The sequence below is a fragment of the Otolemur garnettii genome, unplaced genomic scaffold, assembly GCF_000181295.1.
Source record: "Otolemur garnettii isolate 467f Iridium unplaced genomic scaffold, OtoGar3 scaffold00015, whole genome shotgun sequence".
Lineage (NCBI taxonomy): Eukaryota > Metazoa > Chordata > Mammalia > Primates > Galagidae > Otolemur > Otolemur garnettii.
In genome coordinates this window covers 21228378-21236035 of record NW_003852410.1, presented here as the reverse complement: position 1 = coordinate 21236035, position 7658 = coordinate 21228378, and the positions used below count along the sequence as shown (strand labels likewise).

At 40.4% G+C, this 7658-nt stretch overlaps 1 pseudogene across 1 annotated transcript; it reads left to right on the top strand.

Annotated features, from left to right (window-relative positions):
* Window positions 1-6146: 6146 nt before the first annotated feature.
* Window positions 6147-7371, top strand: LOC100951112 (annotated as a pseudogene). The gene has a single exon (XR_153191.3). The product of XR_153191.3 is annotated as a heterogeneous nuclear ribonucleoprotein A1-like (transcript).
* Window positions 7372-7658: the final 287 nt, after the last annotated feature.

The following is a 7658-nucleotide window of genomic DNA, read 5'->3' as shown; positions in this document are numbered from 1 at the left end:
GTTATGTTCACTGCTTTGCCCCAATATCTAGCGTGATATCTAGTACATAGTACTTTAGTAAATATTGAATGAATAGAAGTTCATACCAAAAAAATCTCTTATTTGTCTCTTGTGTCTATTTGCCAATTGGCTTGTTATCCTAAATGATGGAAAATATGATTAATTGGCATCTTCAAACTGTAACATATACCTGTTGTATTAAGGCCTGATTGTGACTGGCCTTAAATGGTACCCACCTTCCACAAATCTTGAACGTCTACCACATGTCAGGCACTGTTTAAAATACTAGGAATAATGCAATATTATCAGCTGGGAATGACTTGGCAGGAAATGACAGAAACACCAAAATCAATGGCTTACCCCAAATAAAACTTTTCTTTTTCTCCTGTAATTAGAAGTCTAGGCATAGGCAGTCCAGCATTCATACAGTGGCTCTAAGTGGCTCCGAAGGGCCAGCAGGGACCATGTCTGCCTCTACCTTCTCCTTGTGGTCCCCAGATTGCTGCTCTACCCCCAGAACTACAGGAAGAGGAGAACAAACAGGGAAAATGCATGTTCCAGAGGATTCCTGCCCCTGTACTGCTTTCCTGAGAAACTCTACCGAACAATTTCTGTTTGTATCTCTTTGCCCTTTTTGTGGCCACTCCTGGCAGGAAGGGAGCTAAGAAAGATAACATTTGTTTGTCTTTGTTATCTTTGATGGGCTCCTTGTTTTTGTAAATAAATTGAGAAGAAGGGTACAATTAATGCATCTTGTGTAGGTGACTGGCAAGACCTGCATAATGTTAATGAGAACCGTGGTCTCTTGAAGCTGTCCCCCTACTGCAGGCAAAAAAAAGTAAGAAAGCAAACACACATCTACTTATATACACATGCCCATCTGCAAAAAATGCCAGAGGCACAAATGCTGTGCAGAGTAGGAAAATAAGGTGACTCAGGTTGTATGTTATAGGTGGGAGTTAGGGAAGCAGCTCTCCAAAGAAATGACACTGGAGCTGAGTTTCAAATGATGGGAGAGAGGCAACCTTGCCAAGATCAACTGCAACTTTACCAATTCTTTGTTGGTTATAATTTAATCCTGGACAAGAAAGCAGCCTATAAAATCTAGCCTTCAAGATGTGGGATAAATCATCCTTATTTTTCCTAAACATTCTCTTAAAGCTGAGATGAGGCCTTTGTTTCTTCTGGTCCTTCTTGCATTCTCATCTCTCTTTTCCTCTCTCTTACATACACAGCAAAAATTGAGGTTGTGCTTGATAATAACCATGAAGGAGGATCACAGGACAGAGGGAGAGAGGGAGTTTTGGTTTGTTGTCCCTTCCTTACCTCCTTCCTTTCCTCTTTCTCTTCCCTTCCCTTCCCTTCCCATCCCTTCCTTCCTTCTTTTTTTTTTCATTGAGCAAAATATGATGCCAGGAAAGATATCACAGTGAAATAAGCCAGATGTGGGCAACTTTTTTTTTTTTTTTTTTTTTGCAGTTTTTGGCCAGGGCTGGGTTTGAACCCACCACCTCCGGCATATGGGGCTGGCGCCCTACTCCTTTGAGCCACAGATGCCACCCCAGATGTGGGCAACTTATAAAAGAGGGAGTAAGTCTAGGAAAATTCTGTTTAACCCGTAAGATAGCCTGGTGAGTAGGTGTTATTAAAGAAAATGCATTGTGAGAGCTTGATGTTTTAGCTTCAAGAGACTATGGCACTGGCTGAAACTGTGTTACACTCTGATTTGCATACAACCTTAGAAGATTTCTCACCTGCTCATGCATTGTAAGTCAGTCTAATAGAGAAAGGTGCTTTTTATGACTGGAAGATTTGCTGGTCACAATAAGAAATTCAAATGTAACTGCATTTATTTCTTCTTGAAAGTCTGCTGCTATGTGGTTTCTTGCTGCCAGTTCTTTTCTCCCAGTGTTTTAATGCTATAATTGGTTACTCTTTATCTAATGTGTGCTCTAGACAGAAACACTTTTGTGCAAGTTGAGAACTATAGCTCCTATAAAATCCTGGCTAGACCAAAATCAGCAGGTGCATTCAAGTCCATTTTCAAGAGAATCAGTAGGAAAGAAGGTGGAAAATGTCAGTGAACATCATGGATATAATATTGCCTTCCGTTACATGTACTAGTGACTTTTAATTTCATATAGAAATGTTCAAAATATTTCCCATTGTATTTGATTTTCAGGTTGCTGTATTGTCATATGGTTTTTCCTTTTCTACTTCAAAGATGAAGTACCCTTTCACCCCAGATATTACCAAGATCATACAGAATATGATTCGGCACGTCTATAAAATGGTCATGGTCAGATAATTTTTCATCTTTGTCTATCATTTTTCATTCTTTATCTGGATTTGGGTATTGTGTAAATGCTGCCTAAGTGGAAAATATTCTTTTAATTATAAGAAATCTGTATTAGAATGGATTCAGATATATTAATATCTTTACTACAATAACCCTTTTTTATTTTTGTAATGATTTTTCTGTATATAGGGAGTCTCTGTTGTCCCATTGCACTGGGAACTGCTGTTAATAAAACCCTATATTCTTAATTTCTGATTTCCATGACTTGTACACGTAATAATTTCACTTATGTAATAAGCATCTGAGATGAAAGATTTTAATAACCAAAGTTATTTTAGGCTGGGCACAGTGCCTCATGCCTGTGATCCCAGCACTCTGGGAGACCGAGGCAGGTGTGCTACAGGTGCCAAGCCCAAATTTCTTTTTCAATGTGGAGGTTATGCATGAAGAGAAAGTGTATTGGCTTAGGAACTGAACAGATATGGGTTTAAATCCAGCTGACCATTTATTATATAGTTGTGCCACATAATGACATTTCGGCCATGATAGCATATAAAACAGTGCTCTCATATGATTATAAAGGAGCTGAAAAACAGTATCACCTAATGACATCACAGTTGATGATGCCGTAACATCATAGTGCAACTCATTATGTGTTTGTGGCTCCACTGGTGTAAGCAAATCTATTGTGCTGCCTGTCACATAAGTCTAGTATATGCAAACATGTACAGTATGTAATACTTGACAATGATAATAAATGATCCTGATAATGGTTAATGTATTTGCTGTGCTATATTTATTATTATTATACAGTATACTTCTACATACAAAAAAGAAAACTTAGCTATAAATTAACAGTCCCAGGAAGGTCCTTCCGGAGGTATCCAGAAGAAGGCATTGTTACCACACAAGGTGACAGCCCCATGTGTGTTATCACCCCGGATGACCTTCCACTGGGACAAATGAGGATATGAAAGTCAGTGATTGTGTGTTGTGTCTTCATTATGAATAAAAAAGGTTAAAAATTAGCCAGGCATTGTGGCGGGCGCCCATTGTCTCAGCTACTCAGGAGGCTGAGACAAGAGAATCACCTAAGCCCAAGAACTGGAGGTTGCTGTGAGTTGTGTGATGCTACGGCACTCTATGGAGGGCGACAAAGAGAGACTATCTCTAAAAAAAAAGGTTAAAAAGTAAAAAATTTAAAAATCATTTTAAAATAGGAAAAAGTTTCTATAATAAAGAAATAAAAACATTTTGCATGGCTGTACAATGTGTTTGTGTTTAAATTGTTATTATAAAAGAGTCAAAAAGTTAACTAAATTACAAAACTCATGAAGTGGTTGCAGTGGCTCACACCTGTAATCCCAGAACTTATGAGGCCAAGGTAGGTGGATTGCCTGAGCTCACAGGTTAGAGACCAGCCTGAGCTAGAGCAGAACCTTGTCTTGAAAAATAGCCAGGCAGGGGCAACGCCTATAGCTCAGTGAGTAGGGCACTGGCCCCATATGCCAAGGGTGGCAGGTTCAAATCCGGCCTCAGCCAAACTGCAACAAAAAATAGCTGGGTGTTGTGTGGGTGCCTATAGTTTCAGCTACTCTGGAGGCTGAGGCAAGAGAATCGCCTAAGCCCAGGACTTGGAGGTTTCTGTGAGCTGTGACAGCACAGCGCTCTACTGAGGGTAACAAAGTGAAACTCTGTCTCAAAAAAGAAAAAGAAAAAGAAAAGAAAAGCTTATGGAATAAAAAAGTTACAGGAAGCTAAGATTAACTTATTATTGAATTAGGAAAAGTTTAAAATAAATTAGTGTAGCCCAAATGTCCAGGGTTTATAGTCTATAGGAGTGCACAGTAATGCCCTAGGCCTTCACATTCACTCACCACTCACTCACCCAGAGCGATTTTCAGTTCTGCAAGCTCCATGCATGATAAGTGCTTTGAACAGGTGCATCATTTTTTATCTTTCATATTTTTAATGTACCTTTTCTTTTTGTCTTTCTTTTTGAGATAAGAATTTTGCTCTGTCACCCAGGCCAGAGTGCCATGGTGTCAGCCTAGCTCATAGCAACATCAAACTCTTATACTCAAGCTATCCACCTACCTCAGCCTCCTAGAGTGCTAAGATTACAGACATGAGCCACCATGGCCAGGCTTCACTGTTCCTTTTCTATGTTTAGGTATGTTTAGGTGGATAGATACCACTTCATTATAGTTGCCTACAGTATTCACCCAGTAACTTACAAATTGCAGGTTTGTAGCTTAGGAGCAAGAGGGTACACTCTAGAATTTAGATATATGGGAGGCTGAGCCGTCTAGGTCTGGTGTCAGCATACTCACTCAAGGACAAAACTGCCTAATGATGCATTTCTCAGAAGAGCGTCCTTATAGTTAAGAGATACATGACTGTGCATGTAACCTGAAGCTCTCAGAGCTTCACTGTCTTCACCTGTAAGCCCAGAGAGAGAATTAAGTGGTACTCCGAAAGCTCTGCCTTTCAATAACTATAAAGATAAAGGGTTGAAATGACAGTTATTTGAATTATGATGGAAAGAAGGTGGAGGGATCTGTGAGAAGGTAAAGTCATGAGATGAAATGCATGCTGAAGGTGGCTGGAGTGCAGCCCTGAGGAGGTCCATGGTCATAGCCAACCATCAACACAGGCTCGTCACTGTTTTCTAGATGGTTCTAGGAGATGGCAATGAAAATGCATCCTGCATATAGATCATGAGAAGAAGCAAGGAAAACACTACACACCACAGACACTCAGAATTATACTCTAATATTCACTGTCACCCACAGTTGGGAGGAAAGAAGGGCTAGACCATTAAAATTACCATTCATGCTGAGATTGCAGTGTGAGCTATTTAGAAGTCTATTTTAGGCTCGGCGCCTATAGCTCAACTGCCTAAGGCGTCAGCCACATACACCTAAGGTGGTGGGTTCGAATCCCCAGCCCGGATCCGCCAAACAACAATGACGGCTGGCAACCAAAAAATAGCTGGGCGTTGTGGCGGGCGCCTGTGGTCCCAGCTACTTGGGAGGCGGAGGCAGGAGACTCACTTGAGCCCAGGAGTTGGAGGTTGCTGTGAGCTGTGATGCCACGGCACTCTACCCAGGGGGACAGCTTGAGGCTCTGTCTCAAAAAAAAAAAAAAAAGAAGTCTATTTTAGCAGACTTCCCTCCAACTGGAAAACAAAACAGGGATCACTGGTTTGACTTTGTCCCTTTATCTCTTTCCATTTAAACACAGATATCCTGTTGTGATAACCTTTGGCACTTTATTACATGGCCATGGTAAATAATAACTGCCTCTATTTTGTGATGCTGTCTCTGGTTAAACAGTGCCATTAATTATTGAACATAAAAGTTGAAGTTTTTGTGAATAGAAGGAAATGTCATTTGAATTCCTTTGCTGTGTTCACTAAATTTATTTGAGGGCTTGGGTGGTTTAAATGGGTAAGAGAGAATCACTGAGAAGTTGGTTTGTCAGGAAGAAACGTCCCCACGCCATAACATAAGGACCAGCCAATCTGGAGCCAATGGGAAAATGTTAAGAGATTTATAAAACTTTGTTGGAAATTTTTGTTTGAATTTCTGTGAAATTAAGAAATAAATTTCCAAACATCCTCAAACTACCATAATTGCTTAGAAAATGGGCTGTAAGTTACCTCTTTTTACTGCATAAAATTGTACTTTTTGTCACTAAAACACTTCTAAGAACTTGCAAAAGAGTGAGTTTAAAAGTCACTAAAAATCATTATGTACATGGCTTCGAAGACAGTCTTAAGAAATTCCGTTGCTTTCTGCCTGTGGACGCTGCCGAGGAAGCATCGTTAAAGTCTCTTCCACCGCCGTCATGTCTAAGTCAGAGTCTCCTAAAGAGCCCGAACAGCTGCGGAAGCTATTCATTGGAGGGTTGAGCTTTGAAACGACTGATGAGAGTCTGAGGAGCCATTTTGAGCAATGGGGACGCTCACAGACTGCATGGAAATGAGAGATCCAAACACCAAGCGCACCAGGGGCTTTGGCTTGTCACATACGCCACCGTGGAGGAGGTGGATGCAGCAATGAATGCAAGGCCACACAAAGTGGATGGAAGAGCTGTGGAACCAAAGAGAGCTGTTTCCAGAGAAGATTCTCAAAGACCTGGTGCCCACTTAACTGTGAAAAAGATCTTCGTTGGTGGCATTAAAGAAGATACTGAAGAACATCACTTAAGAGACTATTTTGAACAGTATGGGAAAATTGAAGTAATTGAAATCATGACTGACCCAGGCAGTGGCAAGAAGAGGGACTTTGCATTTGTTACGTTTGATGACCATGATTCTGTGGATAAGACTGTCATTCAGCAATACCATACTGTGAATGGTCACAACTGTGAAGTGAGGAAAGCCCTATCAAAGCAAGAGATGGCCAGTGCTTCATCCAGCCAAAGAGGTTGAAGTGGTTCTGGAAACTTTGGTGGGGGTCGTGGAGGTGGTTTTGGTGGAAATGACAACTTTGGCCATGGAGGAAACTTCAGTGGTTGTAGTGGCTTTGGTGGCAGTCGTGGTGGTGGTGGATATGGTGGCAGTGGGGATGGCTACAATGGATTTGGTAATACTGGAAGCAATTTTGGAGGTGGTGGAAGTTACAATGATTTTGGCAATTACAACAATCAGTCGTCAAATTTTGGACCCATGAAGGGAGGAAATTTTGGAGGCAGAAGCTCTGGCCCTTATGGTGGTGGTGGCCAATACTTTGCCAAACCAGGAAACCAAGGTGGCTATGGTGGTTCCAGTAGCAGCAGTAGCTATGGCAGTGGCAGAAGGTTTTAATTATTATTCCCAAGAAACAAAGCTTAGCAGGAGAGGAGAGCCAGAGAAGTGACAGGGAAGCTACAGGTTACAACAGATTTGTGAACTCAGCCAAGCACAGTGGTGGCAGGGCCAGGCTGCTACAAAGAAGACATGTTTTAGGCAATACTCATGTGTATGGGCAAAAAACTCGAGGACTGTATTTGTGACTAATTGTATAACAGGTTATTTTAGTTTCTGTTCTGTGGAAAGTGTAAAGCATTCCAACAAAAGGTTTTAATGTAGATTTTTTTTTTTTTTGCACTCATGCTGTTGATTGCTAAATGTAATAGTCTGATCATGACGCTGAATAAATGTGTCTTTAAAAAAAAAAACGAAATTCTGTTACCATCAGTTTCTATATTGATAAAGACATTGAGTTAGAGATTTTGTCCCTTTTAGTCTTTGATAGTTGTCATTTTCCACTATTTCTTAAATAAGGAAAAGCCAGGTGTTATATTATTCAAATTTTACTGAAAATTGTTTCAATTTTGTTTTTCAATCATTAACTTTTATTTTAATTAATTT